The 6815-nt window shown below is 45.9% G+C and overlaps 3 non-coding genes across 3 annotated transcripts; all 3 read right to left on the reverse strand.

Moving 5' to 3' along the window:
- Positions 1-3786: 3786 nt before the first annotated feature.
- On the reverse strand, positions 3787-3858 carry TRNAW-CCA (transfer RNA tryptophan (anticodon CCA)). Its single transcript has one exon. It is a non-coding gene; the product is annotated as a tRNA-Trp (tRNA).
- Positions 3859-4842: 984 nt separating this feature from the next.
- TRNAW-CCA (transfer RNA tryptophan (anticodon CCA)) lies at positions 4843-4914 on the reverse strand. The gene has a single exon. It is a non-coding gene; the product is annotated as a tRNA-Trp (tRNA).
- Positions 4915-6743: 1829 nt separating this feature from the next.
- Positions 6744-6815, reverse strand: TRNAW-CCA (transfer RNA tryptophan (anticodon CCA)). The gene has a single exon. It is a non-coding gene; the product is annotated as a tRNA-Trp (tRNA).

The following is a 6815-nucleotide window of genomic DNA, read 5'->3' on the forward strand; positions in this document are numbered from 1 at the left end:
ACCCGCAACCTTCTGATCTGGAGTCAGACGTGCTACTGTGTCACCACCGAGTCCACTTTGTGTAGCCGTTCGCACACACGCGGTAGCATGTTTTGCTCGGCCTTCTGTCGATGCAGCACAGGTAAAGAGACAAGTCATTGTAGACAGACAAATAAGTAGATAGACAGATGAAAATAATAAGAAAGAGAATTTGACCCGGACGCGATTCGAACACGCAACCTTCTGATCTCGAGTCGGACGCGCTAACAGTTCGCCACCGAGTCCACTGAGGTAGCCGTTCGCACACACGTGGTAGCATGTTTTGCTCGGCCTTCTATCGATGAAGCACAGGTAAAGAAACAAGTCCTTGTAGACAGACAAAGAGGTAGATAGACAGATGAAAATAACAAAAACGAGAACTTAACACGGACGTGATTCGAACACGCAACCCTCTGATCTGGAGTAAGACGCGCTACCGTGTCGCCACCAAATCCACTTAGCGTAGCCGTTCTCACACACGCGGTAGCTTGTTTTGCACGGCCTTCTGTCGATGAAGCACAGGTAACGAGACAAGTCATTGTAGACAGACAAATAAGGGAATAGACAGATGAAAATAATAAAAAAAAAGAATTTGACCCTGACTTATTTCGAACACGCAACCTTCTATTCTGAAGTCAGACGTGCTAAAGTTGCGCCACTGAGTCCGCATAGAGTAACCGTTCACACACACGCGGTAGCATGTTTTGCTCGGCCTTCTGTCGATGAAGCACAGGTAAAGGGAGAAGTCATTGCAGACAGAGAAATAAGTAGATAGACAGATAGATGAAAATACTAAAGAGAGAGTTTGACGCGGACGTGATCAGAACACGCAACCTTCTGATCTGGAGTCAGACATGCTTACATGTCGCGACTGAGTCCGTTTAGGGTGGCCGTTCGCACACACGTGGTAGCATGCTTTGCTCGGCCTTCTGTCGAGAAAGCACAGCTAAAGAGAAGAGTCTTTGTAGACAGACAAATAAGTAGATACACAGATAGAATAAAATAATAAATAAGCGAATTGGACCCGGACGTGATTCAAACACGCAACCTTGTGATCTGGAGTCAGACGTGCTACCGTGTCGCCACCGCGTCCGTTTAGGGTAGCCGTTCGCACACACGTGGTAGCATGATTTGCTCGGCCTTCTGTCGATGAAGCACAGGTAAAGAGACAAGTCATTGTAGACAGTCAAATAAGTAGATAAACAGATGAAAATAATAAAAAAGAGAATTGGACCCGGACGTGATTCGAACACGCAACCTTCTGATCAGGTGTCAGACTGTGTCGCCACCAAGTTCACTTAGTGTAGCTGTTCGCACACACGTGGTAGCATGTTTTGCTTGGCCTTCTATCGAAGAAGCACAGGTAAAGAGACAAGTCGTCGTAGACAGACAAATAAGAATATAGGCAGATGGATGAAAATAATAAAAAAGAGAACCTAACACGGACGTGATTCGAACACGCAATCCTCTGATCGGGAGTCAGACGTGCTACCGTGTCGCCACCGAATCCACTTAGCGTAGCCGTTCGCACACACGCGGTACCTTGTTTTGCTCGGCCTTCTGTCGATCAAGCACAGGTAAAGAGAATAGTCATTGTAGACAGACAAATAAGTAGATAGACAGATAGATGAAAATAATAAAAAAGCGAATTTGACCCGGACGTGATTCAAACTCGCAACCTTCTGATCTGGAGTCAGACGTGCTACCATGTCGCCACCGCGTCCGTTTAGGGTAGCCGTTCGCACACACGTGGTAGCATGATTTGCTCGGCCTTCTGTCGATGAAGCACACCTAAAGAGAAGAGTCATTGTAGACAGACAAATAAGTAAATAGACAGATAGATGAAAATAGTAAAAAAAAGAACTTGACCCGATTGTGATTCGAACCCGCAACCTTATGATCAGGTGTCAGACGTGCTACTGTGTCGCCACCGAGTCCACTTAGTGTAGCTGTTCGCAAAAACGTGGTAGCATGTTTTGCTTGGCCTTCTATCGACGAAGCACAGGTAAAGAAACAAGTCGTTGTAGACAGACAAAGAGGTAGATAGACAGATGAAAATAACAAAAACGAGAACTTAACACGGACGTGATTCGAACACGCAACCCTCTGATCTGGAGTAAGACGCGCTACCGTGTCGCCACCGTATCCACTTAGCGTAGCCGTTCTCACACACGCGGTAGCTTGTTTTGCACGGCCTTTTGTCGATGAAGCACAGGTAACGAGACAAGTCATTGTAGACAGACAAATAAGTAGATAGACAGATGAAAATAAGAAAAAGAGAACTTGACCTGGACGTGATTCGAACACGCAAACTTCTGATCTGGAGTCAGACGTGCTACCGTGTCGCCACCGAGTCCGTCAGGTAACCATTCGCACACCCGTGGTAGCATGTTTTGCTCGGCCTTCTGTCGATGAAGCACAGGTAAAGAGACAAGTCATTGTAGACATACAGATAAGTAGATAGACAGATAGATGAAAATAATAAAAAAGAGGATTTGACCCGGACGTGATTCGAACACGCAATCTTGTGATCTGGAGTCTGATGTGCTACCATATCGCCACCGAGTACACTTAGTGTAGCCATTCGCACACACGCGGTAGCATGTTTTGCTCGGCCTTCTGTCGATGAAGCACAGGTAAGGAGACAAGTCATTTTAGACAGACAAATAAGTAGATAGACAGATAGGTGAAAATAATAAAAATAGAATTTGACCCGGACGTGATTCGAACTTTTAACCTACTGATCTGGAGTCAGACGCGCTACCGTTGCAACTCCGAGTCCGCTCAGGGCAGCCGTTCGCACACACGTGGTAGCATGTTTTCTCGGCCTTCTGTCGATGAAGCACAGGTAAAGAGACAAGTCTTTGTAGACAGACAAATAAGTAGATACACAGATAGATGAAAATAATAAATAAGCGAATTTGACCCGGACGTGATTCAAACTCGCAACCTTCTGATCTGGAGTCAGACGTGCTACCGTGTCGCCATCGCGTCCGTTCAGGGTAGCCGTTCGCACACACGTGGTAGCATGATTTGCTCGGCCTTCTGTCGATGAAGCACACATAAAGAGAAGAGTCATTGTAGACAGACAAATAAGTAGATGAACAAATAGATGAAAATAGTAAAAAAGAGAACTTGACCCGAACGTGATTCGAACCCGCAACCTTCTGATCTGGAGTCAGACGTGCTACTGTGTCACCACCGAGTCCACTTTGTGTAGCCGTTCGCACACACGCGGTAGCATGTTTTGCTCAGCCTTCTGTCGATGCAGCACAGGTAAAGAGACAAGTCATTGTAGACAGACAAATAAGTATATAGACAGATGAAAATAATAAGAAAGAGAATTTGACCCGGACGCGATTCGAACACGCAACCTTCTGATCTCGAGTCGGACGCGCTAACAGTTCGCCACCGAGTCCACTGAGGTAGCCGTTCGCACACACGTGGTAGCATGTTTTGCTCGGCCTTCTATCGATGAAGCACAGGTAAAGAAACAAGTCGTTGTAGACAGACAAAGAGGTAGATAGACAGATGAAAATAACAAAAACGAGAACTTAACACGGACGTGATTCGAACAGGCAACCCTCTGATCTGGAGTAAGACGCGCTACCGTGTCGCCACCGTATCCACTTAGCGTAGCCGTTCTCACACACGCGGTAGCTTGTTTTGCACGGCCTTTTGTCGATGAAGCACAGGTAACGAGACAAGTCATTGTAGACAGACAAATAAGTAGATAGACAAATAGATGAAAATAATAAAAAGAGAATTTGACCCGGACGTGATTCGAACACGCAACCTTCTGATCTGGAGTCAGACGTGCTACCATGTCACCACCGAGTCCACTTAGTGAAGCCGTTCGTACACACGCGGTAGCATTTTTCGCTCGGCCTTCTGCCGATGAAGCACAGGTAAAGAGACAAGTCATCGTAGACAGACAAATAAAAAATAAACAGATGAAAACAATAAAAAAGAGAATTTGACCCGGACGTGATTCGAACACGCAACCTTCTAATCTGGAGTCAGACGTGCTACCGTGTCGCCACCGAGTCCGTTAGGCAACCATTCGCACATACGTGGTAGCATGTTTTGCTCGGCCTTCTGTCGATGAAGCACAGGTAAAGAGACAAGTCATTGAACACATACAGATAAGTAGATAGACAGATAGATAAAAATAATAAAAAAGAGGATTTGACCCGGACGTGATTCGAACACGCAACCTTGTGATCTGGAGTGAGACGTGCTACCGTATCGCTACCCAGTACACTTAGTGTAGCCGTTCGCACACACGCGGTAGCATGTTTTGCTCGGCCTTCTGTCGATGAAGCACAGGTAAAGAGACAAGTAATTGTAGACAGACAAATAAGTGAATAGACAGATAAAAATAATAAAAAAAAAGAGTTTGACCCGGACTTGATTCGAACACGCAACCTCCTGATCTGGAGTCAGACGTGCTAAAGTTGCGCCACTGAGTCCGCTTAGAGTAACCGTTCGCACACACGCGGTAGCATGTTTTTCTCGGCCTTCTGTCGATGAAGCACAGGTAAAGGGACAAGTCATTGCAGACAGAGTAATAAGTAGATAGACAGATTGATGAAAAATACTAAAGAGAGAGTTTGACGCGGACGTGATTAGAACACGCAACCTTCTGATCTGGAATCAGACGTGCTAAAGTTGCGCTACCGAGTCCGCTTAGGGTAGCCGTTCGCACACACGTGGTAGCATGTTTTGCACGGCCTTATGTCGATGAAGCACATGTAAAGGGACAAGTCATTGTAGACAGACAAATAAGTAGACAGACAGTTGAAAACAATAAAAAAGAGAATTTGACCCCGACGTGATTCGAACACGCAACCTTCTGATCTGGAGTCAGACGCACTACCGTTGCGCCACCGAGTCCGCATAGGGTAGCCGTTCGCACACACGTGGTAGCATGTTTTCTCGGCCTTCTGTCGATGAAGCACAGGTAAAGAGACAAGTCATTGTAGACATACAGATAAGTAGATAGACAGTTAGATGAAAATAATAAAAAAGAGGATTTGACCCGGACGTGATTCGAACACGCAACCTTGTGATCTGGAGTGAGACGTGCTACCATATCGCCACCCAGTACACTTAGTGTAGCCGTTCGCACACACGCGGTAGCATGTTTTGCTCGGCCTTCTGTCGATGAAGCACAGGTAAAAGACAAGTCATTGTAGACAGACAAATAAGTAGATAGACAGATTGATGAAAATAAAAAAAAGGAAATTTGATCCAGACGTGATTCATACTTGCAACCTTCTGATCTGGAGTCAGACATGCTAACATGTCGCGACCGAGTCCGTTTAGGGTGGCCGTTCGCACACACGTGGTAGCATGCTTTGCTCGGCCTTCTGTCGAGAAAGCACAGCTAAAGAGAAGAGTCTTTGTAGACAGACAATTAAGTAGATACACAGATAGATTAAAATAATCAATAAGCGAATTGGACCCGGACGTGATTCAAACTCGCAACCTTCTGATCTGGAGTCAGACGTGCTATCGTGTCACCATCGAATCCGCTTAGGGTAGCCGTTCGCACACACACGGTAGCATGATTTGCTCGGCCTTCTGTCGATGAAGCACAGGTAAAGAGACAAGTCTTTGTAGACAGACAAATAAGTAGATACACAGATAGATGCAAATAATAAATAAGCGAATTTGACCCGGACGTGATTCAAACTCGCAACCTTCTGATCTGGATTCAGACGTGCTACCGTGTCGCCACCGCGTCCGTTTAGGGTAGCCGTTCGCACACACGTGGTAGCATGATTTGCTTGGCCTTCTGTCGATGAAGCACACATAAAGAGACAAGTCATTGTAGACAGACAAATAAATAGATAGACAGATGAAAATAATAAGAAAGAGAATTTGACCCGGACGTGATTCGAACACGCAACCTTCTGTTCTGAAGTCAGACGCGCTACCGTGTCGCCACCGAGTCCGTTAGGTAATCATTCGCACACACGTGGTCGCAAGTTGTGCTCGGCCTTCTGTCGATGAAGCACATGTATAGAGACAAGTCATTGTAGACATACAGATAAGTAGATAGACAGATAGATGAAAATAATAAAAAAGAGGATTTTACCCGAACGTGATTCGAACACGCAACCTTGTGATCTGGAGTGAGACGTGGTACCGTATCGCCACCCAGTACACTTCGTGTAGCCGTTCGCACACACGCGGTAGCATGTTTTGCTCGGCCTTCTGTCGATGAAGCACAGGTAAAGAGACAAGTAATTGTAGACAGACAAATAAGTGAATAGACAGATGAAAAAAAAGAACTTGACCCGGACTTGATTCGAACACGCAACCTTCTGATCTGGAGTCAGACGTGCTAAAGTTGCGCCACTGAGTCCGCTTAGAGTAACCGTTCGCACACACGCGGTAGCATGTTTTGCTCGGCCTTCTGTCGATGAAGCACAGGAAAAGGGACAAGTCATTGCTGAAGGAGAAATAAGTAGATAGACAGATAGATGAAAATAACAAAAAATACAACTTCATATCGACGTGATTCGAACACGCAACCTTCTGATCTGGAGTCAGACGTCCTACCGGGTCGCCACCGAGTTGACTTAGTGTAGCCGTTCGCACACACGCAGTAGCATGTATTGCTCGGCCTTCTATCGATGAAGCATAGGTTAAGAGAGAAGTCATTGTAGACAGACAAATAAGTAGACAGATAGTTGAAAACAATAAAAAAGAGAATTTGACCCCGACGTGATTCGAACACGCAACCTTCTGATCTGGAGTCAGACGCACTACCGTTGCGCCACCGAGTC

This window comes from Rhipicephalus microplus, chromosome 5, assembly GCF_043290135.1.
Source record: "Rhipicephalus microplus isolate Deutch F79 chromosome 5, USDA_Rmic, whole genome shotgun sequence".
Classification (NCBI taxonomy): domain Eukaryota; kingdom Metazoa; phylum Arthropoda; class Arachnida; order Ixodida; family Ixodidae; genus Rhipicephalus; species Rhipicephalus microplus.